Source organism: Bubalus kerabau, chromosome 10 (genome assembly GCF_029407905.1).
Source record: "Bubalus kerabau isolate K-KA32 ecotype Philippines breed swamp buffalo chromosome 10, PCC_UOA_SB_1v2, whole genome shotgun sequence".
Taxonomy (NCBI): Eukaryota; Metazoa; Chordata; class Mammalia; order Artiodactyla; family Bovidae; genus Bubalus; species Bubalus kerabau.
The window spans coordinates 31313719-31324565 of record NC_073633.1 but is presented as its reverse complement, the minus strand read 5'-3'; positions in this window follow the sequence as shown (position 1 = coordinate 31324565).

The window sequence follows — 10847 nt, the reverse complement described above, 5'->3', positions numbered from 1 at the left end:
TCAGTCAGTAAAATTTGCTCAGAATTTGCCTGCAAAGCAGGAGACTCTGATTCCTGGATTGGGACGATCCCCTGGAGAAGGAAATGGCAACCCACTCCAGTATTTTTGCCTGGAGAATCCCATAGGCAGAGGAGCCTGGCAGGCCCCAGTCCATGGGGTTGCAAGAGTTGGAAACGACTTAGCGACTAAACCACCACCACCACCACCATTCTTCCCCAAACACCCCTTCCATCCAGGCTGGCACATAACACTGAAGAGTTCCATGTGCTATACAACATGCCTGTATTGGTTACCCATTTAAAATATAGCAGTGTGTACATGTAGGTCTGGCAGAATCTTGGTTCAAGCCCTTGTGACAAGTCAGCCTGATTTCCACATTTCTGTTCTTCAGTGCTGTTCTATGGCTTCTTTCGGTCTAGTTTCCTTACCTGATGCTAGAGTGTACCTCCTTCCCTAGGCTGTCTTTGTAATCCTATAAGAGACCGCCAGAAACAGACAGACCACCAAAGTGACAAGTACTAAAATATTTTCTGAGCCACTAGAGAGCCGTCTATGGAGTCACACAGAGTCAGACACGACTGAAGCGACTTAGCAGCAGAGAGCTGTTAAGAAAAAAAACAGATCCACTTTCCACAAAGCCTAGCTGTGCTGCTGCAGGACAGTTTAATGTTTTGTTTTGTTTTTAACTCCACTGTTCTCTTGCTAGAAGAGAAGTCCTTCACTGGGACAACCTGAGTGATTTTCTAATATTGATAACCCAGAAACCCTGACCAAGGTGGAGATGGATATTAATATTTGACTCCAGGGTGGATCCAGTTTGTAGACATGTGAGTAGACAAGTGGTGCTACAATCAGGTCGATTTGGGGACACACATCACAAAGTGGAGAGAAGAGGAAATCTGAAGATGGGAAATCAGAGAATGGGCCAAGAAAGAAACAACTGATCCTAAATGTTGATGTGGGAGAGGGCGCTCTGTGTGTGAGCACGTTCAGAAGCCATTCCTCACATCCCTGCTTTCCCTCTCTCATCAGCCTCCTTAAGATGTTCCTTCAGCTCAGTGATCCCATCGGGACAAACCAGGGACCTCTGCACACATTCCCAGAGAGGGGACCCTGGAGTCTCTGTGCCATCTTGGGCTGGAGAGAGCAGGACAGGGTGAGCACGGGCAGCAGAGTTGAGGCTTCTGTAGCACCAGGGCCAGGACAGCCCTTCATTTTGTATATCCTCTAAGCTCTTCATCCTTTGTTTATGAATTCATGGTGTGGTTTCAGGCTTCTTAAAATCTTTGCTCACCCCCACGTATATGCATTTTCACTCACTCTATCTTATTTCTTTATGGATTTTTTAAAAATTTAAACCTTTCATCCATCTGGAATTTATTTTGAAGTATAATGGGAGGTGGGTTTTTTTCCACATAGTTTCTATGTAATCTCAGCACCAATTCTTCAGGGAATAATGTTTATTGTCTCATCTCTAATTTAAAAGTTACCTATGTGTTTAATAATTATTTTTTTCTGAATATATTGTATTTTGAGACTATGTTTGCTCTTCATGTGCCAACTATAAGCTTTTACTTATTATCATTAATAAAGACTGTTGATATGTAATGAAGCAATCCACATTCATTCCTCTTCTTATTCAAAAACTTAGTACAGGGACACAGCAGAAGGTAAATTAGTGGCAGATTAGGGCTGAAGGTAGGAATGCTGCTGCTGCTGCTAAGTCGAGTCAGTTGTGTCCGACTCTGTGCGACCCCATAGACGGCAGCCCACCAGGCTCCCCCGTCCCTGGGATTCTCCATGTTTGCTATTCATGTGCCAACTATAAGCTTTTACTTATTATCATTAATAAAGAATGTTAATATGTAATGAAGCAATCCACATTCATTCCTCTTCTTATTCAAAAACTTAGTACAGGGACACAGCAGAAAGTAAATTAGTGGCAGATTAGGGCTGAAGGTAGGAATAGAGATTAACTATCAATGGTCAGAGAAAGACACAGACAGACAGACAAGGACGAAGACAAAGATAGAGACAGAGAGCACAGAATAGACAGTGTGACGTACACTCATGCAATGTTTCTTAAGTTTTCTTCTGGTAACCTCACACTGCAAAATCACTTTACTTCCTTTGTAATATATACTCAATGGTTTTTCATCCTACCTGATTAATCAGGATCTCTGTGAATGGACCCAGAAATTTGCACTTTAAACAAATTCACGAGGTGATACTCAACCCACTAGAGTTTGAGAATCAATTTCTTACTGTACATAAAAGTGTACTTATTATGAAGAAAACATCCTCCTAAAGTGGCAAAAGTGTTAGGCTTTTTCAGTAAGTGTTTCTGGATAGAGATTGAGATGAATTCCTTTCACCTTTTGGCTGATGTGAATTATGCTGCTTTGAACATGGGTGTACAAACAGCTGGTTAGGTCTAACTTTTCCTCTTTGCTTTTAAACTTGCTTGGGAGTGTTAAAGAAGCTTAGGTTTATAGACTGGGAAGGGCCTGAGAGAGGCTGTCTATCTCGAGTGTCTCCTACTAAAATGTGGGTACTGAGTCCCAGATCAGGACTCTTCATCCAAAATATTTTTAAAAATTGAAATGAGTCAAAATTTCTTTAGGTACATAAATATATATCTCCTAGGGATTATTCAGTGGTCTTTTCAATGTAAATCACTTTAAGAAGAAAAACAGGATTTGTAAATAGAATTTAATATGAGGCATTAATAGACAATCATCATATAATAATTATATAGCCCCAGCCACAGAAGAGAAAAACTAAATTTGCATCTTTCAAACTGGTAATTATTATACTTTCAACCTCATTGCTGGTAAGAGGGTGATAAGGGGGGAAAATCCTATATTCTGGTGACAGTGAAAACCTTGGCAAGTGTAATAAAAAATTTTTAAATCTGTTACTTTCCCCCCATTTTAATAGCTAGAATTCTAAGTATTATAATTTAGATAGCAATGTGGACAGCAAGTTTTATTGCATAGGAACAAAAAGTTCAACTTTGAAAACATAAATGTCAATGAATTTAGGGAAAGTTTAAATTACCTTGGATATGTTCATGGACATGACAAAAATGCCACTACAATCATGACTATAAGAGCTAATATTTGAGGTAATCAGTGTTCAATATTCATTGAATCATATATTCTTAGAATGGGTTACTTACCAGAATATACAAATATATTAATCAATAAAATTTTACCGATGCAGAATATTCATAATATAGCAAGGGGAATGTCTGGTTACAAGTGGCAGGATTGCGGCTGTTCAAGATGGCGGAGTAGGACATGCGCTCATCTCCTCCTGTGAGAGCACCAAAATTGCAACTAGCTGTTGGACAGTCATTGACAGGAGGATGCTGGAAAAAAAGATACCCCAGGTCCAAAGACGAAGAAGAAGGTGCAGCTAGATGGTAGGAGGGGTGCAATACGATAAAATCAAATCCCATACCAGCCAGGTGACTGATCCACAAACTGGGAAACAAAAATACCAAAGTTCTGTTATGAAGGTTCTGAGCCCCATGTCAGGCTTCCCAGTTTGGGGATCCGACAAAGAGACTGGGATCCGACAAAGAAACTGGGGATCCACAGGGAATCTGGGCTTCAAGATCAGCAGGATTTGATTACATGACTTCCACAGAACTGGGGGAAACAGAGACACCAGTCTCGGAGGGCACAAAATAAATCTTAGGAGCACCAAGTCCCAGAGGAAAGGAGCAGTAACTCCACAGGAGGGTAGAACCAAAACTACCTGCTGATGTTGGAGGGCCTCCTGGGGAGGTGTGGGATGACAGGGCTCAACACGGGGACAGGGGCCCTGGCAGCAGCAGCCAGCAAGGCCCCCTCGGTTTAAACCCTCTTGGAGGTCGCCATTAACCCTACCATAGAGCCTCAGGCCAAACAACTACCAGGGAGGGAGTGATACCCCACCCATTAGTAGATAATTGGATTAAGGCTTTACTGAGCAAGGCCCTGCCCATAAGAGCAAGACCCAGTTTTTCCCTTACCAGTCTCTCCCATCAGGAAGCTTATACAGGCTGCTTAGCCTCCTCCATCAGAGGGCAGACAGAAGAAGCAAAAAGCACAGTCCCACAGCATCTAAAACGAAAACCACATTACAGAAAATTAACCATGATGAAAAGGAGAAAGTTATGTCCCAGATATAACTGGGACACAGTCGGGAGAACAGTGGAGAAGATTCAAGAAATGTTTATCAAAGACTTACAAGAACTAAAGAACAAGCAAATAAAGACGAATAATACACTAGAAAGAATCAATAGCAGAATAGCTGAGGCAGAAGAACAGATAAATGACCTGGAGGACAGAATGGTGGAAATCACTGCCACAGAACAGAATATAGAAAAAAAGAATGAAAAGAAACGAGATAACCTAAGAGACCTCTGGGACAACATTAAACACACCAAACATTCACATTATAGGGGTCCCAGAAGGAGACAAGAGAAAAGACTGGAGAAAATATTCAAAGAGATAATAGTTAAAAACTTCCTTAACATGGGAAAGGAACTAGTCAACCAAGTCCAGGAAGCACAGAGAGTCCCAGGCAGGATAAACCCAAGGAGGAACACACTGAGATGCATAGTAATCAAACTGACAAAAATTAAAAACAAAGATAAAATATTAAAAGCAACAAGGGGAAAACAAAAAACAGCATACAGGGAAACTCCTATTAGCTGATTTCTCAACAGAAACTCTACCAGCCAGAAGGGAATGGCAGGATATATTTTAAATGATGAAAGGGAAGAACGTGCAACCAAGAATACTCTACTGAGTAAGACTCTTGCTCAGATTTGCTGGAGAAATCAAAAGCTTTCCAGACAAGCAAAAGTTAAGTGAATCCAGCACCACCAAACCAGCTTTACAACAAATGCTAAAGGAACTTCTCTAGGCAGGATACACAGAGAAGGAAAAGACCTACACAAAATAAACCCAAAACAATTAAGAAAGCTGTAATACGCTCATACATATCAATAATTACCCTAAATGTAAATGGATTAAATGCACCAACCAAAAGACATAGACCAGATAGGAGGATGAAAACATGTGCATGTATGCACTTCCACCTAGCACATCACTCTGTTTGACCCCCCAAATTGTATGCAATTATTTTATATTGTTAAGTTAATCGTGTTCCCATCATGGCTTGCAATTGTTATTACTTTTTATTTTTGTCTGCATATAGATTGTGAAAACTGATAAATATTTTTTCCTATTGTGATTATGTAACTACTACTCAATACCTTTGTATCATAATTGATCAAAAGAAAAATAATAGAACTCTGTATCACCAAAACTACAATTTAACAGAAAAACCTGTAATCACTTTTTAAAATCCAGATGCATATCAGAATTATCTGGAAGTTTTTTGAAAAATACAAATGCCCAGGTGTTATTTTTTTTTCTCCAGAGCTCCAGATAAGTGTCTTATGAGCAGTCATGTTTAAAAACAACCGGACTATATGATGATCTTTTACTTTTATCTAGTTTATTTCACTTTTTCTATTTCATATTCAGTGCTCTCATTTCATTTAGTTGATGTTTCTAATTTCTCCAACTTTTTAAAAAATTAATTTATTTTAATTGGAGGCTAATTACTTTACAGTATTGTAGTGATTTTTGCCATACATTCACATGAATCAGCCAGGGGTGTTCCTGTGTCCCCCATCCTGAACCCCTCTCCCACCTCCCTCCCCATCCCACCCTTCTGGGTCATCCCAGTGCACCAGCCCTGAGCACCCTGTCTCATGCATTGAACCTGGACTAACGATCTATTTCACATATGGCAATATACATGTTTCAATGCTATTCTCTCAAATCATCCCACCCTTGCTTTCTCCTACAGAGTCCAAAAGTCTATTCTTTACATCTGTGTCTCTTTTGCTGTCTCGTATATAAGGTCATCATTACCATCTTTCTAAATCCCATATATATGCATTAAAACACTGTATTGATGTTTTTATTTCTGAATTACTTCATTCTGTATAATATGCTCAAGTTTCATCCACCTCATTAGAACTGATTCAAATGCATTCTTTTTAATAGCTGAGTAATATTCCATTCTGTATATGTACCACAGCTTTCTTATCCATTCATCTGCTGATGGACATCTAGGTTGCTTCAATATCCTGACTATTGTAAACAGTGCTGTGATGAACATTGGGGTACACATGTCTCTTTCTTTCTTTCTTTTTTTTTTTTAATTTATTTATTTTAGTAGGAGGCTAATTATTTTACAATATTGTAGTGATTTTTGCCATATATTGTTATGAATCCGCCACAGGTGTACATGTGTCCCCATCCTGAACCCCCCCCCCACCTCCCTCCCCATCCCATCCCTCTGGGTCGTCCCAGTGCACCAGCCCTGGGCACCCTGTCTCATGCATCGAACCTGGACTGACAATCTGTTTCACATATGATAATATACATGTTTCAATGCTATTCTCTCAAATCATAACTCTTTCTTTAAATGTTCTTTCTCAAGCCTTTATGAAGACTAGTAGAAAAGCTTTTGTATACATATGTATAAATAATACGTACCATATATACTTTAGAAAACTTATACATTTTTGCCTAACTAAAAATTTTATGACATTTTGATTCCACTTGTTTGACTTACTATGAACACAAGGCCAGATTTCTAATTAAAAAAAATAGATATGCAATGACCAACAAGGTTTACTGTATAGCACAGGGAACTATAGTCAATATCTTGGAATAACTTACAGTAGAAAATAATTTTAAAAATAATATATGTGTATATGTATAACTGAGTCGTCTTGCTGTGCCCCTGAAACATTTTAAGTCAACTATGCTTCAATAAAATATATATATTAAGAGAGGAAAAAAAACCAAAAAACTAGTGACAGGAGTGCCAGGAGGACCTGTACTGACTCACAGAAACAGATGTCTGAGACACACAGTAGGATGAAGAAATCCAATCCTTCACGCTTTGTTTTCTCTCTCATTCCACTCTGCTTTCTATGCTAGCTCCATGCACAGGCAGGGCCTCTCCACAGACTAGCAGAGACAGTTATCCAACATAACAAATATCTTTTCTGATTGGCCTCATTTCTGTCACGTGCATAAATCCATGAACGTGAACGCCCCTGATTGGTCCACCTGAAGCTCAGGTGGCTTCTAAGAAGAAAAGGCAAAACCCCAAGTTAAAACCCGAGTAGAATCGCAATTGCTGACAGAAAGGCTGTTCCCCTACAAGACAAACAAAGGAATGGACACCAAATACAAAAGTAGCAAATGTCCATTTGAAAAAAGCAGGGAAAAAATCAAAACACAGAAGATATCTGCAACGCGGTCCCAAATAATGTTTGAAATAAAGATTACATGGTGAGGGAGGGGAAGCCCTAACCATAACCTTATTCAACTGCTCTTTCTGAAGGGTTAATTTCTTATAGTGATCTTGAAAGCTGTCAATTTCTCAAAATTAAAATAATTCTGAGGAAGCGTCATTGAAGAAATGTATCTTTAAAAGCTAGTTTGAGCATGTTATCCAATATTAAGTGCCAATTTCTCAGAATGCCACATTCTCGTATCAGCGAACTCCTACCCTTTATCAGCATCAGGTAATGTCAACTCCTCAGTTTGGGTAGTTAAACACAAGACAGAATCTAAACACTTAGTCCTTACAATTAAACTTACCTTTGTGAGTAAACCCCAGAGTATTTCTCTATTAAATTCGGAAGAAAAATCTCACCTTAAGCAACTTTAAATTTATACTTTTTACTATCACATAGAGGCAATAATTGGAGAAGGCAATAGCACCCCACTCCAGTACTCTTGCCTGGAAAATCCCATGGACAGAAGAGCCTGGTAGGCTGCAGTCCTTGGGTTGCTAAGAGTCAGACTTGACTGAGCAACTTCACTTTCACTTTTCACATTCATGCATTGGAGAAGGAAATGGCAACCCACTCCAGTGTTCTTGCCTGGAGAATCCCAGGGAGGGGGAAGCCTGGTGGGCTGCCATCTATGGGGTCGCACAGAGTCGGACACGACTGAAGCGACTTAGCAGCAGCAGCAGAGGCAATAACTATGCTTCAGACCTTCAGACCTATGACCAAACTGAGAATGCGGTCAGTATGAGAAAACCTGGAGAACAATGTGATCCTTATGGGCCATTAGAGGATCAATGGGTTCACTGAAATGCACACCTTTTGGTGAATTCAAGACATTTCTACCCCTTAGGGTCACTGTGATGGCTTGAGTGTCTGGAGCTTCCAGAAGTGCACACAGTAGAGAGACACTAAGTGAGAGTGTCTCAGTAATTGAAAATCAACCTTCAGAGCACAAATGTAGAGTAATTTTAACATCTTATGTTGCAAAAATGGAGTCAAACTAGGTCTCAGATGACAGAATTCTCTCTTGATAGTAGCTTTCTGCAAATTTATACTTGCTCATGCCCTGTTTAGCCCTTTTTGTATGATTTTTCAAAAATGTTTAAAGATTTGCTGCATTGATATCTACTATATTTTCATGTAATATCAATGTGAATTTATTTAGTTTAAAGGATTTTTACACATCAGATGACAATGTAAGTATTCATTTAGTTTTGGACATGCCAGGCACAGGTGGGATCCTAGATTCTTGATCAGGGATTGAACCAGTGCCCACTGGAGTGGAAGTGCTGAGTTTTAACCACTGAAAGTGAAAGTGAAGTCACTGAGTCGTGTCCACCTCTTTGTGACCCTATGGACTGTAGCCTACCCGGCTCCTCCGTCCATGGGATTTTCCAGGCAAGAATTTTGGAGCGGGTTGCCGTTTCCTTCTCCAGGGTATCTTCCAGACCCAGGGATCTAACCTGAGTCTCCCGCATTGCAGGCAGACTCTTTACTGTCTGAGCCACCAGCCTGGAGCACCTGAAATGTCCCTCAGTGTGAGTTTAGAAGGAAATTACTAAGATATCCAAGATATGGCCACTGGTTTGACTGATTTCATTATCTGGTCCTTCTGACAGATTAGGATTAGTAGAAAAATAGAAGTATGGAATATGGTGGGATAGATTATCCCATAGATTTTCCTAGGAAGAGAAACCTAAATCTAGTGAGACAATTGGCTGCATATCAGTAAAAACAACATAGGTTCCAGTGTTCATTCCATGTAGCCCATACACACACACAGACTCTCTCCCCAATGTATGTTGGACTTGAGATCAAAGTAATATTTAGAAAACATTGAGGATATTGATACAAGTATAGTAGCATATTTTTTTCATACTTAGGATTGAATAAGGTTTGTTTTTCTTTTCTTTTCTTTTGGCTGTGCTGCCCAGCAGGCAGGATCTCAGTTTTCCAATTGAGGATTAAACCCAGGACATGTCAGTGAAAGCATGGAATCCTAGCCACTAGACTACCAGGAAACTACCAAGAATGTCTTTATTATACAAAAGAGGCGCACAGGCATAAAGAAAATGATTGAAAGACTTGCTTACACACAGAGACTGAATTACATACCCATATACACAAGTGCACAGAAAACTTTGCCTGAAACAAATCACATAATAATAATAATGCCTATGGCAAAAGACACCAAAAAAATTTTTTTTACAAACCTAGTTACATCTGGTTTAAAGTTAATTACATTTAATTTAAAAATATGTGCAGTGTGAAAGTGCTTCTCAAACTCAGATGCAAGAAAAGTGTGGATTTTTTTTTTCTAAATTCAACATATCTGCATCAAAATTTCAACTCTCAAGGGTGGCAGCAAAATTTACCTTGGTTGTTATTTTAGGTTCCTTCAACCTATTTGGCTTCCCTGGTGGCTCAACTGGTAAAGAATCCACCTGCAATGCAGGGGAGCTGGGTTCGATCCCTGGGTTGGGAAGATCTCCTGGAGAAGGGAAAGCCTACCCACTCCAGTATTCTGGAGTATTCTGGAGAATTCCATGGACTGTATAGTCCATGGGGTCATAAACAGTCAGACACGACTGAGTAACTTTCACATTCAAACTATTTTACATAATTTAAAAAGTTAAATTATCTGAATTTGTGTTACTAAAACAGAAAGTTCAGTTTCTTTCTGTGTGTGTGTATTTTGATTGGCATCATTACAGTTTCTCATTCTGTTATAAATCATCAGTATATTGAACATAGTGTTGTTTGACTCTCACATTTCAAACAGTTAAAAATCTAAAAATTTCACTCCCTGGTATATACCCACAAGAGTTGAAACTAAGAACTGGAACAGATATTTGTACATCTCTGTTCAAAGCAGCACTATTTACAATAGGCAAATGGTGGAAGTGTTCATCAGTAAATGGAAGAATAAACAACATGTGTTATGTACATTTAATCAAATATTATTTAGCCCTCAAAAGGAAGGAAATTCAAACATATGCTACAATGTGGATAAAAGCTAAAGTCATTATGCTAAGGAAAATAAACCATCACAAAAGGATAAACAATTTCACCACATTTAAGTAAAATTAATGTGCATCATCTCAAGGGACACTAACAAAAAGAATAAATTGTAATGGGATAATGTTCACCTTAGTAGTTTTGTTTTATTGAGAGGAGACTGTGCTAAGGGCACAGGACCATAATTTTTTGCAATCTTAATAATCATAAAGCTGGAAATTACCATTTTACCTTATCTTAATTATATTATTAATAGAGAATGTTAATATGTCATGAAGCAATCCACATTCATTCCTCTTCTTATTCAAAAGTTTAGTACAAAGACACAGCAGAAAGTAAATGTATTCATCTGATAAACATTCATCAACTATCCTCACGAACTGCATTATCTTAGGGAATCTAGTGGGTAGGAGTCAAGATCTAGATTTTTATGTAATATTAGATAAGA